Source organism: Jaculus jaculus, chromosome 3, assembly GCF_020740685.1.
Source record: "Jaculus jaculus isolate mJacJac1 chromosome 3, mJacJac1.mat.Y.cur, whole genome shotgun sequence".
Taxonomy (NCBI): domain Eukaryota; kingdom Metazoa; phylum Chordata; class Mammalia; order Rodentia; family Dipodidae; genus Jaculus; species Jaculus jaculus.
In genome coordinates, this window is record NC_059104.1 from 57,154,851 (window position 1) to 57,173,647 (window position 18,797).

Consider the following 18,797-nt stretch of genomic DNA (forward strand, 5'->3'; position numbering starts at 1 on the left):
AAGATATACTGGTGTTGTTGTTGGGCTATAGAAGGGGATAGGATAGATTCTACAATGTTGAGGTGTGAGGGGATGGGACAGTGGAAACATTGGGCTGTGTAACAGGTGTATTGGACCACTTGGTTTTGTGAAAAGGTGGGGTGGGGATATTGGACTGCTGTGGGTCAGGTGTTGCTTGGGGGTTGAAAGGTTGTGGTTTGGTGGGGTTGGGGGGAAGGGAGGATGGGTGAACAATATCCTGCTGGCTTGGATATGAGTAAACAGCATGAAGTGTGGGTGGGTGGCCAGTGGGAACATGTTGGGAATGTGGTCATGTGGGAAAACTAAAGAAGGGAGGGAAGGGGAAAACTAGCCTGCTGGTCTGGGTCCATGCATGGAGGGGCATCAGCTGAGACTGTGACTGGGATGGCTGCTTGAGGGAATTGGGGGATTTATGGTTTACCTTTGAGCATGGGAATCAGTGGATTCCTACTTTTCTCTTCCATGCCTTTGCTCTGGAGGTCTACTAGGATCTGCAAACCCCTAGAAAACTCAAAGAACCCCAACATCTTGTCTGTACTTACCCATGGGGTGAGATGAGTTTAGATGGAAGCCATTTTGACTGGAGGGCTAAAGAAATTATTTATAAAAACATGGTCCCTTATGAGTAAAGGAGCTAATGGTCTTCAAAGTATTTCTCATTGACATAATTAAATTCCAGAAAATAATTTTTATGTTTTATAACATTGTCTTACTGCCCTTTGATTCTCCATCATAATATATATAAGTGGATTTTTACATGATCTTGCTATTACATATTGCCACAAAAACTAAATGTTTTATGTAAGTGTATATATATTTGTTTTCCATGTTCAGTAATGAAATTAGACAAGCAAGGAAAACTCCCAATCCAAGATACAAGAAATGTATAAATCCTTGGGAAATGGTTAGAATGGAACTACTAACTTGTTTGTGGGGGAATTATTATTTAATTCATCGGCAGCTTCTCAAGTATTGTAATTACAGACATGAATGAATCCCAACCCAGCTTATGCAGTATGTTGAGCTTTTACAATATTTTAATGTTTTCTGCGGATTGAGTTACGGGGCCTGAAAAGGTCATTGAGAACTTACTAATGGACATATGCTGATACTAAAATACTTTTCCACTAGATGACACTAAGACTAAGATGGTTAATATCCAGCAGCTCTGGATAAAGTTTGAATATACCATGTAACAATGATGACCTGAATAGACCATTCAAATTATCACAAAAACTACTGGAATTTTCAAATATAAATAGAAATCATGTTGCTTGTATATTTGATCATTCAGCAGAATCATTCCTATTAGCAAATTCTTACAAAAAACTTCCCTCCCTAAGGTCTTACATCTTATATGAACTCATCCCATTGGCTTTCTCATTTGACTAATTCTGTACATCTGTCACTCTTCTTGTTCTAGAAAATCTCTTAGTGTTTCAGTGCAGTGTTCTCTGTCCAAGTCTTCTGGTAGAGCACTGCTTACTTACTCCTTCACTGCATACTGATATTTTGCTCTAATTTTGTCACTCATTAAAATATCTTTTGCCACTCTCTTAAGTATTTGCCTTGTTTGCTTACTCATCCTTTACCCTCTTGTATGGTTCATTCTTTCCCTCAAACCATTAGTGCTAAGCAGTTTTATAAACATGTCTTTCTTCTTGTCTACCACTTTCCTAGAATTTATACAGCATTTGATCAACAACATCATGAAATTTATTCACAGAAAAATCTATAATCCCTTTATGCTGTCTAGATGTTCCTGGAAACTACTTGTTGATGCTATTGATTGATTACATGAAAGAGTAAATTGAAAAGACACCATTGAAACCTCTATAAATGTACACATGAAAATCAAATGGAGCACAAGATAATATTTTAATTAATTAACAAAAATACTGTCTAAACAAGTTTAATTCCAATGAAGATATTTTAACATATTTTATTTTCCTCTTTTTTTCCATGCATAGCTACTGATATAATTCTAAAATGTAGTGTCTGTGCATAGAAATATATGTTATACAATTACATTTAATTTCTATGCCATGAAATAATTTTATTTTAACATATTGCAGGCATCTGTATCTCAACATCTTCTTATGTAAAATAAATTTAATTATTTATAATAGTTTAGCATACTATATGACACATTGCAACTTTAAATAGTACCATTTTAAAGATTTTAAAATGTTTATTTTCCCAGTTTCAAACATATAAAAATGGTCTCAAAATATATTTTAAATACTCTGATTAATGCTATATTATGCATGTACGTGTGTGTGTGTGTGTGTGTGTGTGTGTGCACGCACGCACACACACACACACACACACACATTTGTCTTTAGGATAAATATTTAGTAGTAAAACCATTAAATAAAGATATAGAACAGTATGAAAATTTTAATACATGGATTCTCCTATACAACAAATTTTCACAACGAAGTGGATAAAATTGGTTAACTAGTAACTATGAACTTTATAGACTTTTATTATAACACAGACATGCTTACATTTAGTAACTCTCAGAAGTTAACACTCAAAATTATTGCCTAAGCTGCATGTATTATGGACATTTACAATAAAGTCTACTAAAATTTTGAAAATAAATATTAAGTGCTCTGCCAATAAGATTATTGGTGATAATATGAAAAAATAAATTTTCATGATTTTTTTAACTTTCATTTTTCTCAGTGATGCTTAATGCTATGTCATTAAAAATTATACTTATTTTTGAGATTACTGGAAAAGTATCTATACTAACTACAGCACAATATAATATAGTTATAAAATTATTATATAGTTTCAGGTTGAGGAGATTGCTCAGTGTTTAAAGATGCTCATTTTCCAAGTCTGCAAAGCAGAGTTTGGATTCAAACATCTATGTAAAGCCAGACACAAAAGAGGTAAAAATGTTTGTAATCCCAAATCCTCTACAACAAAGGAAGCTGGAGCCAGAAGAATCCAAAAGCACACAATACAGCTGGTCTGGCTTTCCCAGTGGAAAAACCAGAAGAGATATCCTTGTCTCAAAACCATGGGGAGCTGAAACTCCAAAGCAATCCTCTGACCTCCACATGCACTTACACACATGCCACACACGCACACACACACACACATCATCATCATCATCATCATCAGAGATAGACACACATCATCATTTTCACAGACATACATATTCTGTCATAGATCATCATAGACATACACGTACACACACCAACACACACACACACACACACACACACACACACACACACACATACACACAAGCATCTTCACATACAGATACACACATAGATTATGGCAGCCAGGTTTACATTGCTGGCAGAAATCAGCAAAAATTTAATTTTAAATATTTAAAATATAATAGTTGGAGATATAAAATGATAAGAAACTAACAGTGCAAAACTTTCTAGTTTTTTACCCATTTTTTTCTCTTTTGGATTATAGACAATCTCTTAAATTATTGTTGCATCATGAAAGAGCATTATACTTATTCCCCCACTGACTATAATTGGAAAATAGATCACATGCTTACTAACAATACTGAGAGGCTAGTTATCTCCATTTTGGCTATTTATGTGGTATAATTTTGATAGTATAAAATGTTGAAATTATGTCTGTGATGTAATTTATATTTCCTTGATTGCTGAAGTCTAATTATTTTATTTATGTATACAATATTGTCATATGTGCCTTGACAACATATTGTCCTGCTTGTAAACTTAGTGTATATTTCTTTTCAGTAAGAAATTGGATCATTTTATCTATACATTTGGTATAAATTGGATCATTTTATCTATATCTTTTAAATTTATTTTTAAGAAACCTGACTCAATGGCAGTGTGATAACATGAAACCAGTTAGAGTCTTTAATTAAGGCACATAATCAAACAAAGCCAATTTCATAATACAATTTTAAGAAAAAGAGCATTTGAGATAAACTTCTGTGAATACACCATGTTTGTATGCTAATACTCTTTTCATCTTTGTCTCTATCATTGAACCCATCCAGGCTCCATTTCTATCTGTTCAACTAATCATGTTCTTCCTCTTTTGATTTACGTCCATGTCTCTCTTTTGTGACTGTAAGTTTTGGTCGTACATTTCATTGAAATATAATTGATATGCAATAAATGCATGTGATTCAAATTCTGTTTCTAGAGTATGACAAGAAATGGTCTTCAGACTGGGGAGATAGCTTAGTGGTTTAGCACTTGCTTGTGAAGCCTAAGGACCCTGGTTCAAGGCTCTATTCCACAGGACCCAGATGAACAAGGGGCACACGCATCTGGAGTTCGTTTGCAGTGGTTGGAGGCCCTGGCATGCCCATTCTCTCTTCTTCTCTCTTTCTACTTCTGTTTGTCACTCTCAAATAAATAAATAAAAATAAACAAAATTTATTAAGAAATGGTCTTCATAGTAAAGACAATGAATACTCCCATCACTTTGTGTTTCTTCTTGATCCTTTGTTAAATTTCTAACTCTGTCTAGAATTCTTTTACACACCCTAAGGCATTCATTTATCTGATTTCTGTTACTATAAATTCATTGTTATTTTACATAATCATATCTAAATGAAAACGGGTATGGTTACACAATGGCTGGATGAAGAGATTGGCCTGGGTCAAATAGTAGCAGGTGCTGTATTGAGACAATAGAAAGAGCCCAGGAATGCATAATACCATGATGCTAGTCAGCATACACTCAGACACAGAGTGTTTTAGGAAATGAGCCAAGAGCTGTCTTGGGACTCTGGTCCCCTCTTTACAGGAAAGTGCTCTGTGACCACGTTCACTGTAGCTCACAGAGGTCCAGGGTGGTCAGTATTCGTGTTGTTCCTGTGGAGGAGCTAAGTGACAGTGGGGAGTAAGTAGAGCACTCTTTCGTGATGCAACTTGGTGATGACCTTGGCTTAATCCATCAATGCAGAGGTGCCCAGGATGCAGGAACACAGTTGTCAAGGAAACATTCACAGAATTTGCAATGTGAGAGATTTGAGGTTCGTAAAGAAGGAAAAACACTCATAGAAACATAGAAGTGGGATTCCAGGAAGGTGGAGTGATTATGTAAAACATAGTGAGACCTCAGAAATTGAAAGAATTGGAAGGGAATGCCCAGCCAAGACAGCAGCTATGCAGGCTACTCACAGCCATAGGGCCACCACCTGTCCTGGAGTGCCTAAGATGACAAGCTTGGAGTTTCATATGCTGAATTTTAGACTTAGTAGAGGTCTGTGGTTGTTGGCTTTTGGCATATTTTTTTCTTTAGAGTTAAAACTATTTATGTTTCCCCCCCTCTGCCTTCGGCTGAGGCTCTTTGTCTCAGTGCTTTCAGTATGTCATTACAGAAAATAAGGGAAAGAGTAACAATGTGGGACTGATCCAGCTGAACTGACCCGAAACACTCAATACACTCTGCAATGGTCTGATTGAAGAGCTCAGCCAAACACTTGAGATCTTTGAGGCAGACCCAGCCATGGAACTATTGTGCTCACTGGCGGGGAGAAGGTGTTTGCAGCTGGAGCTGACATCAAGCAAATGCAAAACCAGAAGTTCCAGGATTGTTACTGTGGCAAATTCCTAAGCTACTGGACCAGCTTACCCAAGTCAAGAAGTCAATCATCGCTGGTGTCAATGGTTATGCTCTTGGTGGTGGCTGTGAACTTTCCATGATTTGTGACATCATCTATGCTGGTGAGAAAGCCCAATTTGGATAGCCAGAAATCCTTCTTGGGACCATCCCAGGTGTGTGTGTGGGCAGGGTAACCCAGAGACCCACCAGAGCCGTTGGCAAGTCACTGGCAATGGAAATAGTTCTCACTGGTGACCGTACCTCAGCCCAGGATACCAACCAAGCAGGTCTGGTAAGCAAGATTTTTCCTGTTGAAAAACTGATGGAAGATACCACCCATTGTGCAGAAAAAAATTGCTGGCAACTGCAAAATTATAGCAGCTATGACCAAAGAATCTGTGAATGCAGCCTTTGAAATGACATTAGCAGAAGAAAATAAATTGGAGAAGAAACTCTTGTATTCTACCTTTGGCACTGATAACCAGAGAGAAGGCATGGCTGCGTTTGTGAAGAAGAGGCAGGTCAACTTCAAAGACAATTGAGAGCTAGCAGCCTAGGCCTTACACTTCAATGTGGAGAGTAAAGCACAGCCTGCCAGTTGAAAGGCAATTCCTCTAAGGGTATTGGAGGACACAGAGTTTCCCATTGATGGTGCAGAGCTGTGACCAGGGTTTAAGCTCTCATGTGTGGCAAGCTGCCTTTGCTAACTGTTGGGAATGTAGTGCATATTATGTTCTTACAAGAGCACATTCTTCCAGATCAGAAATCTGCTAAGGAGCCTTCAGAATGTCTGATGTTTTTATTTCACTTTAGGGCAGGTGTTCACTTGGGCCAGCTTACCCCCAACCCCCGCCAGATAAAACAACAACAACAACAACAACAATAAAAACTATGTTGATCCCTGCCTTCTATTAGAAATATGCCATTGGTTCTAATTTTATAAATTCACAGCTTGAACAAACCTGTCTTCAGTTTCAGATATATGTTTCTACTGAATGTTTAAGCAGATGTTTAAAAAAACATGATACTTTAGGATTGTTGGTATGGAACAATGTAATTTTTTTTTTTGGATGCCATAACATATATCTTTTATTTTTATTTTTATTTTTTTTTTAATTTAATTTATTAGTTTTCTTTTCAGTAAATACAGGCAGTTTGGTACCATTATTTAGGCTCATCTGTGATCTACCCCCTCCCATTAGACCACAATTAGTTCCACAATGCACGACCCATTTTCAATAACAAGGTGGAACAATGTAATTTTTGTTGTGAACTTAACATTAACTTCGGAGAAGAGTGGGGAAATTCATTTTTGTATAATTTGCTGCTCAAAATTTTGTTTGTTAGAAATTTGGTCTTCAGTGTGGTGGTTTTGAAAGATGATGAATATTTTAAAATTTTATATGTATTATAACTTTTATCCCCTTGCCCTGGCTCACATTACCCTAGGGGCCCTCCCTCGTGGGGTTATGATATTTAATGTGGTGTGCCAAAGGCCTCAGCCCATCCCCTACAGGGTACTGGGGAATGGGGACTATACCTCAGGATATTCCTACCCACTCTGTGGCACCTACAATCTTCCTGCCCCCTCTTCCACAATGTTTCCTGAGCCATGGCAGACCCATTGGCAGCTTTCTTTAGTGTTGAGTTCTTTGTAGCCTCTGGGTTTCCGCTTTGATGGGTTTTGATTGATCACCATGTCTGTCACCAGCACTGTGGATCTGGTTGTCATGCTAGTAATAGGAGCAGCAGTATTCATGTCACTGCTTCCATTGCAATTTCCCTGGGCGGATGAAAGAGATAGCACATCTCATGGTGGTCAGTTGTGTATCTTCTTGTCTTAATGATAGATCTTGGTTCTTCATTTTCTCTGCCATCTAAAACGTAAACATTCTACAATGAAGAGTGGAGACAGCTTTGGCTAAAGGAGTTATGCAAAGTTATTTGAAAGATTTTTAATATGCAAGCCAGTACTTTTCCACAATGGGATTGTGACTTGGCTTCCAGCAGCAGCAGACATGAGATCCCTCCCACTGAGTGGGCCTCCTGTCCAATCAGAAAACAGCTACTTGTAGAGGCTGCATGCCAGTATTACACAAGTGTATTATTCTTGTCTGGTGGGTTGAATTTTTAGGAAGTCTCATGAGAAGATGTGAGTCATGGACTAGTCACCTTTGGAAAGAATCAAAGTAGTGCTCTCAGACCTGAGTGGTCCTAGGAGAGAGGATTGTTAGGAAAGAGCTAACTTGGTAAAACTCAGCTTCTAGTTCCCTTAGCACGTGACCTATTTTTCTCAACTCGTGAAGTACCTGCATTATGGGCAACATAAAAATATTTTCTTTATAAATTATCCACCCTCTGGTGTTTTACTATAATAGCACTGAATTGACTAAGATATTGTTACAAATTGATGGACAGTTTATATTGATCACAAACTGTAAAAGCGAATGTGGTCTTTGAAGTCACTGTGTTGCAGTAGCAAACCGAGAAAGACATAATTGTGAGTTGGTGATATAGTGATAAGTTCAAAAGTATGTCCACATAATATGTAGCAGGTAATTTAATGTGCAAAATAAAATAACATGCTTCTATATTAGAGTTATTTTAAAGTATTCTTTAGATAATAAAACATAATTTTCAACCACCATGGCTTACTCATAAATCTAAATTAAATATATAACAATGTCAGAATTGTTAATTGCATCATTGATTTACTTAGTTATTGATAGAATAATGTATTCTTTCAGTGTAATAGGAAATCTTAAAAATAAAACTCAGGGGCTGGAGAGATGGCTTAGCGGTTAAGCGCTTGCCTGTGAAGCCTAAGGACCCCAGTTTGAGGCTCGGTTCCCCAGGTCCCACGTTAGCCAGATGCACAAGGGGGCGCATGTGTCTGGAGTTCGTTTGCAGTGGCTGGAAGCCCTGGCTTGCCCATTCTCTCTCTCTCCCTCTATCTGTCTTTCTCTCTGTCTGTCACTCTCAAATAAATAAATAAATAATGAACAAATAATATTTATAAAAATAAATAAATAAAACTCAGGACCTGAGTATGTTGTTAGACAGTGGAATAATTCAATAAATTTATAGACATAATATCAAGTAGAAAGCCAGTGGTAATTCTGAACTTTGATTGACTGGCTCATATACTCAATGCCACTCAAGTGGTGTTCACTAATGTTCAGTACTTGCTTAAACACACTTAAATATGTCTAAAACACTTAATACCAATTTGGAGGGCATATGCCATGTATGTTTCTAGTGACTAGAACCCAAAATACATGCTCTTTTATGAAATGCTATTTTTTCCTGTAGAAATTTATTCAAAAGTGTTCTGTTTATATAATTAAGAGACTAGTTTTTTAAACTTTTTTTCTCAGCTTTTATTAACATTTCCATGATTATAAAAAAATATACCATGGTAATACCCTCCCTCACCCCACTTTACCCTTTGAAATTCCATTCTCCATCATATTCCCTTCCCATCTCAATCAGCCTCTCTTTTATTTTGATGTTATTAGCTTTTCCTCCTCTTATGATGGCTATGTGTAGGTAGTATCAGGCACTATGAGGTCATGGATATCCAGGCCATTTTATGCCTAGAGGGAGCACATTGTAAGAAGTCCTATCCTTCCTTTCGCTTTTACATTCTTTCTGCCACCTCTTCCTCTTTAGACCTTGAGCCTTGGAAGGTGTCAACAAGCTGTTACTCAGTACTCCATTCACTTCTTGCCAGCACTATGATACCTTCTGAGTTGTCCCAAGGCCACTGCTATCTGAAAAGAGAAGATACTCTACCCAAAGTGAGAGTAGCATTAATATAAGGGTATAAATATTAAGAGAAGTGCTTACTGGGCAGTTTGATAAGCATAGTATATACTTTTATCTAGACATCAGCATATGTTACACTCCTAGGGCTCATGACGACCCCTGTTTTAAGTTCTCAGTATCAGGGATGTGTTTCCCCCATGGAGTGGGCCTCCAGTCCAATTGGAGGGCAGTTGGTTTCTACTATGACAAACTGGCCACTATTGCAGCTGTTGGCTCATTTGGCCTGGCTGGCTAATTATAAGGCTTGCCGTGTCCATTGTTGACTAGCTTCACTGGTGGTATCTCTTTCTCCCATTGAACTACATGTAGAATGGCTACTACCAGCTTTCTATCAGCTGGTTTACATGGAGGAGGTTATCCGATCAGTTCCAGTAGGATTTCTCAGTGGCCTTGCAGCCTAAATATGTGGAGTCTTCAGCAATAGGATCTTACCATCTACTCTTGGTGGGAAACCAAGGGCCTCAGCCAAAGCCTATAATATTCTGGGGGCATTAGGGACCTCCCTGGACAACAACTCACTGGAAGGTATCCCATCCCTGGCACTGAATTTTTCTAGTGATGATATACGGCTCCTGAATATTCTATTGTCCAAAACCAGAGGATTCCATATGATTTATTTATATCCTCTTAGATTTTGATTAGCTCTCTCTCCACCTTTCCTTTATTCAATATCTTCCCCTGACCTCACTTTGGGCCTTTTCATCCCTGTTAATCTGTTCTTCTACTTACATATATACAATACCAATCTATTAAGTACCCTCCTCCCGTCCTTTCTCTTCTCTCTCTCTCTCTCTCTCTCTCTCTCTCTCTCTCTCTCTTTTATTTTTTTAGCTTAGTGGCCTCTGCTACTGAGTTTTTTTTTTCCTTCTCACACAGAAGCCCAATCAACTGTAGCTAGGATCCACATATGCAAGAGAACATGTGGCGCTTGGCTTTCTGGGCCTGGGTTACATCACTCAGTATAAGCCTTTCCATATCCATCCATTTTCCTGCAAATTTAATAATTTCATTTTTCTTTACCACTGAGTAGAACTCCATTGTATAAATGTGCCACATCTTCATTATCCACTGAGCAGTTGAGGGACATCTATTCTGGCTCCACTTCCCATCTATTACGAATTGAGTGGTAATAAACATGGTTGAGCACATACATCAAAGGAAATGCGATGAGTCCTTAGGATATATGCCTAGAAGTGCTATAGCTGTGTCATAGGGTAGATCAATTTTTAGCTGTCTTAGGAACCTCCACACTGATTTCCACAATGGCTGGACGAGATTGCATTCCCACCAGCAGTGTAGAAGTGTTCTTCTTTTTCCACATCCCCGCCAGCATTTATGATCATTTGTTTTCATGTTGTTAGCCAATCTGACAGAAGTGAGATGGAATCTCAATGCAGTTTTCATCCACATTTCCCTGATGACTAGGGATTTAGAACATTTTTTAGATGCTTATATACCATCCATATTTCTTCTTCTGAGAAGTCTCTATTTAGCTCCATATCCCATTTCTTAATTGGCTTCTTTGATTTCTTATTATCTAACTTTTTGAGTTCTTTGTATATCATAGATATTAATCCTCTATCACATATATAGCTGAGAAAGATTTTTTTTCCGATTCTGTAGGTTGCCTCTTTGCTTTAATTATAGTGTCTTTGCAGTACAAAATCTTTGTAATTTCATGAGATCCCAGTGGTTAATCTGTGGTTTTATTGCCTGAGCAATTGGGGTTACATTCAGAAAGTCTTTGCCAAAGACAAATCTGTTGAAGGGTTTCCCCTATTTTTTCCTCTAGTACTTTCAGAGTTTCAGGTCTGATTTTAATCTCTTTAATCCATTTGGACCTAATTCTTGTGCATGGTGAGAGGGATGAATCGATTTTCATCTGTCTACAGATTCATATCCAGTTTTCCCAGCACCATTTGCTGAACAGGCTGTCTTTTCTCCAATGAGTATTGTTGGCATTTTTATCAAATATCAGGTGGCTATAGCTACCTGGACTTACATCTGGGTCATCTATTCTGTTCCATTGATCTACATGTCTGCTTCTGTGCCAGTACCATGCTGTTTTTGTTACTATCGCTCTGTAGTATAGGTTAAAATCAGGTATGGTGATACCACCAGCCTTATTTTTGTTGCTCAGTATTATTTTAGATATTCAAGGTTTTTGTGATTTCAATTGAATCATTGTTTTTTTTTTTTTTTTTTCTATTTCCATGAAGAATGCTACTGGAATTTTGGAATTTTGATGGAGATTGCATTAAATGTGCAGATTGCTTTTAGTAAGATTGCCATTTTTACAATATTGATTCTTCCAATTCAGGAACATGGGATGTTTTTCTATTTCTTAGTGACTTCTGCCATTTCTTGCTTCAGTGTTTTATAGTTTTCAATGTAGACATACTTTACTTCTTTGGTCAGGTTTATTCCAAGGTATTTTATTTTCTTTGATGCAATTGTGAATTGAAGTGGTTCTCTTATTTCATTCTCTGTGTGTTTGTTGTTTGCATATATGAAGGCTACTGTTTTCTGTGTATTTATTTTGTCTCCTGCTACATGGCTGTACGTGTTTATCAGCTCTAACAGTTTGCTGGTAGAGTCTTTAGGGTCATTTATATATAGAATCATGTCATCTGCAAATCATGATAACTTGATCTCTTCCTTTCCAATTTGTATCCGTTTTATGTGCATCCCCTGCCTTATTGCTATAACTAAGACTTCCAGTACTATATTATATAAAAGTGAGGACAGTACACACCCTTGTTCCTGATTTTAGTGAAAAAGCCTCTAGGTTTTCCCCACTTAGTAATATGCTGGCTGTAGGCTTGTCATAAATAGCCTTTATTATATTGAGATATATATATCAATATATCTATCTATCTATCTATCTATCTATCTATCTATCTATCTATCTATCTATCTATTCCTTCTATTCCCAGTCTGTAGGACTTTTATCAAGAAGGGATGTTGGATTTTGTCAAATGCTTTCTCTGTGTCTAATGAGATGATCATGTGGTTTTTGTCCTTCAGTCCATTTATATAATGTATTACATTTATCAATTTGAGTATATTGAACCATACCTGCATCTCTGGGATAAAGCCTACTTGGTCAGGGTGAATGATCTTTCTCATATATTCCTGTATTCTGTTTGCCAATATTTTGTTGAGAATATTTGCATTTATGTTCATGAGGAAGACTGATCTGTAATGTTCTTCTTTTGTTCTATCTTTGCCTGGTTTTGGTATCAGGGTGATGCTGTCTTCACAGAAGGAGGTTGGTAGGATTCCTTCTTTTTCTGTTTTATGGAAAAGGTTAAGAAGCGATGCTGTTATTCCTTCCGTGAAGGTCTTGTAAAATTCAGCAGTGAATCCATCTGGGCTTGGAATATTTTTATTTGGGATATTTCTGATAACTTCTTGGATCTCCATGCTTGTTACAGGTCTGTTTAAGTGATTAATCTTTAAGTGATTAATTAATTTAATTTAGGTAGGTCATATAAATCAAGGAAATCATCTGTTCCTTTCAGATTTTTATACTTTGAGGAGTATATGCTTTTATAATATGTCCCTATATATTTTTTAATTTCTCTTGAATTTATTGTTATGTCACCTTTTTCATCTCTAATTGTATTATTTTGTGTCTCTTCTCTCTTTCTTTTGGTCAAATTTGCTAAGGACTTATCAATCTTGTTTATCCTTTCAAAGAAACAATGCTTTGTTTTATTGATTCTTTGGATTTTTTTTTTGTTTCTATTTCATTAATTTCTGCCCTAATTTTTATTATTTCTTCACATCTACTGATTTTTGGTTTGCCTTGTTCTTCTTTTTCCAAGGTTTTAAGGTAAAGCATTAAGTCATTTACTTGTGACCTTTCTAATTTCTTAATATAGGCACTTTAAAGTTTTAAATTTACCTCTAAGTACTGCCTTCAGAGTGTCCCAGAGATTTTGGTATGTTGTGTTTTCATTATCGTTTGACTCTAAAGTTTTTGATTTCCTTCTTGATTTCTTCATTGACACTTTCATCATTTATTAGTGTATTGTTTAATTTCCATGATTTTGTTTATGCTCTATAGCCTTTCTTGCTTTTGATTTGTAGTTTGATTCCATTGTTGTCAAATAGAATGCAAGGAATTATTTCAATTTTCCTGTATTTGTTAAGGTTTTATTTCTTTCCTAACATATGGTCTATTTTAGAGAATTCTCCATGTACTGCTGTAAGAATGTATATTCTGCAGCATTTGGGTGAAATGTCCTGTATATATCTGTTAGGTCCATTCCTACTATGACCTCATTTAGTCCAGATGCCTCTCTGTTTATTTTTTCCAGGGATGAACTGTGAATTGATCAGCGTGGGGTGTTGAAGTCACCCAGTACCACTGTATTTGATGTTATCTGTGCCCTTAGTTCTAATGGCATTTGTTTGATGAATATGGGGACCTCTGTGTTAGATGAATAAATGTTAAGGATTGTAATGTCCTTCTGTTGGAGGGAACCTTTAATTAATATAAAGTGGCCTTCCTTGTCTTTCTTTACTAATGTTGGACTGAAGTCTACCTTGTCAGATATTAAGATAGCAACACCTGCTTATTTTCTAGGTCCATTTGCTTGAAACACCATTTTCCAACCTTTCACCCTAAGGGCTAGAGGCCCTGGTGTGTCCATTCTCTCTTTCTCTCTTCCTGTTTCTATCCCTATCTGTCACACTCAAATAAATAAGAATAACCAGGAAAAAAAAAAAAAAAAAAACTAAAAAAAGAAAATCCCCTCATCTGGCTTTTCCTGTGGCTCAAGCTGAGCCTTGCGCTTGGCTGGTCTGCCACCGCCACTTCTGCCAGCTTGTGTGTGAGCTCTGGATGGTCTGGTTCTCTCCTACTTCTCTGGCGCTGTTTCAATTTCCTATACAGCTCACTTTTTAGTAAAAGTGCGTATTTTGCTGAAATTTTATTTGTTTGTTTGCCCCCCCCCCCCCAGGCTGCTTTGGCATGGTACCCATGCTGCCATCTTAACTGGAAGCCCAAAAGACTGATATTTTAATTTTCAAATTCTGGTTTTATTTTAGTATTACAAACTATCTTAGAATATAACATTCAATTTTTTTTTTTTCACTTAAGCAATATCCTAGGAAAGTCAATCATTATTGTAAATTAAGTTCTGTCAATAAAACCCCAAGGTACAAGTTGAGTCTCGGGGCAATATTTACTTTCTTATAGTTTGGGGTGTGCTGATTTTCCTTATCCTATGACTCCCAAACCCAATGTGGTTCTTGCACTTATTAAAGCATTATGTTGCCCAGCCACAAAACATCTGAGGATATCAGGCTAAAGTACTTGATGTACAAGAAAACCAATTCATAGAAAAAAAAAATCTAAATTCTTGTTGCTAATATTGAGCTGTGACACCATGCTAGCTATGTTCATCAAAAAAAACCTTAAAAACTGGGATTGGTGTTATAATCTCAGAATTTAGGAGGCTCAAGCGTATTAGAACTTCAGGATTACAATTTATTCCAGGCCCATCTGGGCTACATGTTATTCTGCTTCAAAAAAGAAAACAAATAAACAAAAACCTTCTTTGTATCTTAACCTACTTTAGTCTAGTTTCTCTGTTCTTCCGATGATCAAATTCTTAACAGAGACATAGTTACATATTCTGATGGCTTGAATAAAAAAAGAAAGTGGAAAAGGAAGAAGTGAAGTGAAAGAGGAAAGGAATGAAGAAAGGAAGAATGATCCTGGAGATACTAATAATATTAACTGCTGATTGGAAATGAGACTATGCAGCACTACAAGGTCAGCCTCATGTAAACTGATTTTGCTGAGAGCTGTAAATCACTGAACTTTCTACTTCAAGTTAGTTGACCTCTGACCAGTTGGAAACTTCCTAAATCAGGCAACAAATGTGTTATCCTTACATGATTCTAGAGCTTTATTTTAGTGAATAAATGTACCAACTAAGAGGATACTTGCTGCTCTAACTCCTAATCTCCTTGAGAAGTTTTCAAGGTCTCACAGGGATGAAAGATGGGAGGATAAGGTAGGGCTGGGAAAGAAGCAGTAGTCTGGGAGGAGATGATATCCATAGCCAGAGCCCAGAAGGATTTCCTAAAAATCCACAAGAGCTGAGACAGGTGAACACAGAAATTTCATCACTGCCAGGAGTCCGCCGTCTCCTATCGACTGTTGTATTTCAGCCTAAATGAAGGAGAAAACTCCTTTATTAGAGAATTTGACTAACTATGCTTTCCTATTCCCCAACATGCTGAGCACTACTTATTGTATCATTAAAGTTGGTATGTCATTAGAAGCTAGTAATTTGGGAAACCAATTTTTATTTTAGGTCAGTAACATAACAGTAATTTGAAAAAAGGTAATTTGTTTGTTAATTCTTCAAAATACATGCCCTTTCTTGTTTTTTCCAATGTTGGCTGCATCAGTTTTATTTAAAATGAATAAGTAATAGAAAAGGAATCTTATTTTGGGTATAGTTTAATTTGTATTTGATATTTCTTAGAGCTCTATAAGGTTTTGGGTGACATGAATATTTTTTTTTCTGTATTATTTGTAATTTTTTCAAAGCACACTATTATCTTCATATCTCTCCTTTCCTTTTGACATTTATTCACAAGCACACACAACTTAATATATTTATGCTTACAATGTAATTATATTATTACAATAAGAGCTAGTATATATTTGGTACATATAATATATCAGGAGGTTTGTATCTTAATAGGTTCATCTCACCTAAAGCTTCAAATGTTTGTATTTGTTATTTTTAATTAAAATATTAAATGCTGTGAGGGAATGAGTTGGAGAGATATTGAATATTATTACCTAACACTTACAGAAGTAAAGTTTAAGTGAACCCCAGAATTTAACCATTGGCTGTCTTACTAGGTTTTCCCAGGTAATGTTATCTAGAAATATGGATTAGCTTGAGTTATAATGGGTAAAATTTGACCTAAAACCCCAAAATATTGACATTATTTGCCTTAGATTACTTTGCTTTTATTCCATTATCCTTACTTAAAAAATCTCAGTTTACTAACAAACACCATATTTGTTGTTTTACTTAGTCTTGACTGGATAGGTAAGTAGGATCTTTAAATGTCAAATGGGAGCCCATGGAAATAGATTGTTACTCTAATTTCTGTTCTAAAGTTCTTCCATGGGAATGTAAATGAAAAACAGTATGGAAGAACATTGTTTTAGCACCTGCACTTGATGTAATTAGTATATTTAAAGACAAACCTATTGGTTATACCATATGGTTTGTAGTCATTAGTGTAATACTGGATGCATCTTTTCATATGGAACTCAACAATTGAGTCCTTTTGTTCTGTGATGCTCACATAATGGGGCTGTCAATGAGTTGACTGAATCCCATTTTTCAATCTTTAACACACCTGTGTTCCCAGATATGCAGTAGTGAATGATAAAAATCAAGTGTACAACCAACCATATTATTTAGATATCAGTAAATATTTCTGTGTTTCATTTGACACAGCTGACTTTAAAATAATGGCATTGCAAATAAACTATTATTTACACTGACAATGAAGCTTATTAACATTTAAAATAGGGGAGCTTTGTAATCTTGTGGTTTACTAACACTGAGTTTTCACTGTCAAAGTTTAAATAGCTTGTTACTCATATATATTCAGTTATAACCAAAATTATAAATATTTTAAAGTTCAGCAAGATATAAGATCATTATATGTTATGAAAAATATTCTTTACTGTCATTTATTTTTGATAATTTCTTACTTGTATGTAATATATTTTGATCATATTTACTATCTGTTACCCTCTTTTACCTTTCATGCAATCACCCTAAAACCCTCTTTTATCCAAAATAATACTCTTCATGGTTTTTTATTTTTCAACAAATGAGTTCAACTATAGTTGTATGTATGAACATGGGTAAAAAGTAATTTACTGGAGTATGGAGATATTCTTCATGTATTTAAAAAGTATCTTTAAGTTTTCTGCTAAGCAGAAGTAACTTGAATAAGATAGTAATTCTACCTGCTTGGTATATCCTACAAGAAGTGACAAGCAAATTGTGAATCCATTGGAGACATGATGGTAAGGAAAATATGAAAACATTACTTTCCAGTGTTATTATCCAGCACTTATATTACATGTTCACTCACATCTATTGACACTCTGTGTAAACACCTTTCCTTCAGACTAGATAATGCATGTGTTTGTTATTGTAAACAGATTTCTGTTTTTCTGATGTTTTATGGCAAGTCCCAATTCAATTTTCTTGGCTACAAATTCTTTGTTCCAACTTTTCCTTCTTTTTTTCCCCCTCTCTTTCTTTTTAGTTATTTATGTGATAGCAACAGACAAAGAAGAGATAGAGAGAAGTAGAGAGAATGAGAGTTCCAGGGCCTCCAGCCACTGCAAACGAACTCCGGATGTGTGGGCTCCCTTGTGCATCTGGCTAACGTGGGTACTGGGGAAATGAACCTTCAACTGGTGTCCTTAGGCTTAACTGCTAAGCCATCTCTTCAGGCCTCCAACTTTTCTTCCATTGTCATCCCTCGCATCTTCACCTCATTGACCATCTGACCTACCCCTATCTGTAGAAGTGCTCTGCATTTTACTGTGGCACTATATGCCAATAATTTTCTGAGTATCTCCATTGCTGTAAACATATATACATTGTGTGAAAAGTAGACAAGGTCCTTATTAGCTTCATAAAGGTATTTCTACTATGTAGGAGCTTATATGTTCTGTGCCAGGAATAACTAAATAGTAAAAATAAAAATATTAGGAGTTTTTAAGTTAAGGTAAATTTTTTAAGAAATAGAATAGAATAAAAAGTTATGCTATTAAAATTATAATTACAATGAATAAATTAGAAGAGAAAAGACCCATATTGCTATAAATTAAAGCTTAGATTTACACATGAAAACAACTTTAATATTTGAGGATAGCATGATATGGTATTTAGACTGTGAAGTGGCCCCATAGCCTCATGAGTCTATGATTAAGCCTCATGCTTGTTATACCCAGCTGGTGGAGCCTTTGGAAGATGAAGCCTTGTTAAAGGAGGTGTATTACTGTGGATGGGCCTTGGAATTTTATAGTTCATCCCTAGTTTTTATTGCTTGCTGTTTATTCCCTGTTGCTGTAACCAGATGTTATGTTAAATTGTCTGCTTCCTTATGCTTTTCCTGCTATGAGGGATTTCATTTCAAGTAAACATAAATAAACCCTTTCCTTCCATAACCTGCTTCTGGCTGGGCAATTTCTCACCTCATGGAGATGGTAACTGCAGCATATGACATCATTCATTTAATGTTGTGGTTTGAATATGAAATGTCCCCTGTAGGCTCTCATGTTCAATATCTTTGTCGTTAGCTGC

The 18,797-nt window shown here is 36.2% G+C and overlaps 1 pseudogene; it reads left to right on the plus strand.

The window, feature by feature from the left end:
* The first annotated feature begins 4,607 nt into the window (after positions 1–4,607).
* Positions 4,608–6,134, plus strand: LOC101606037 (annotated as a pseudogene).
* The last annotated feature ends 12,663 nt before the right edge of the window (positions 6,135–18,797 follow it).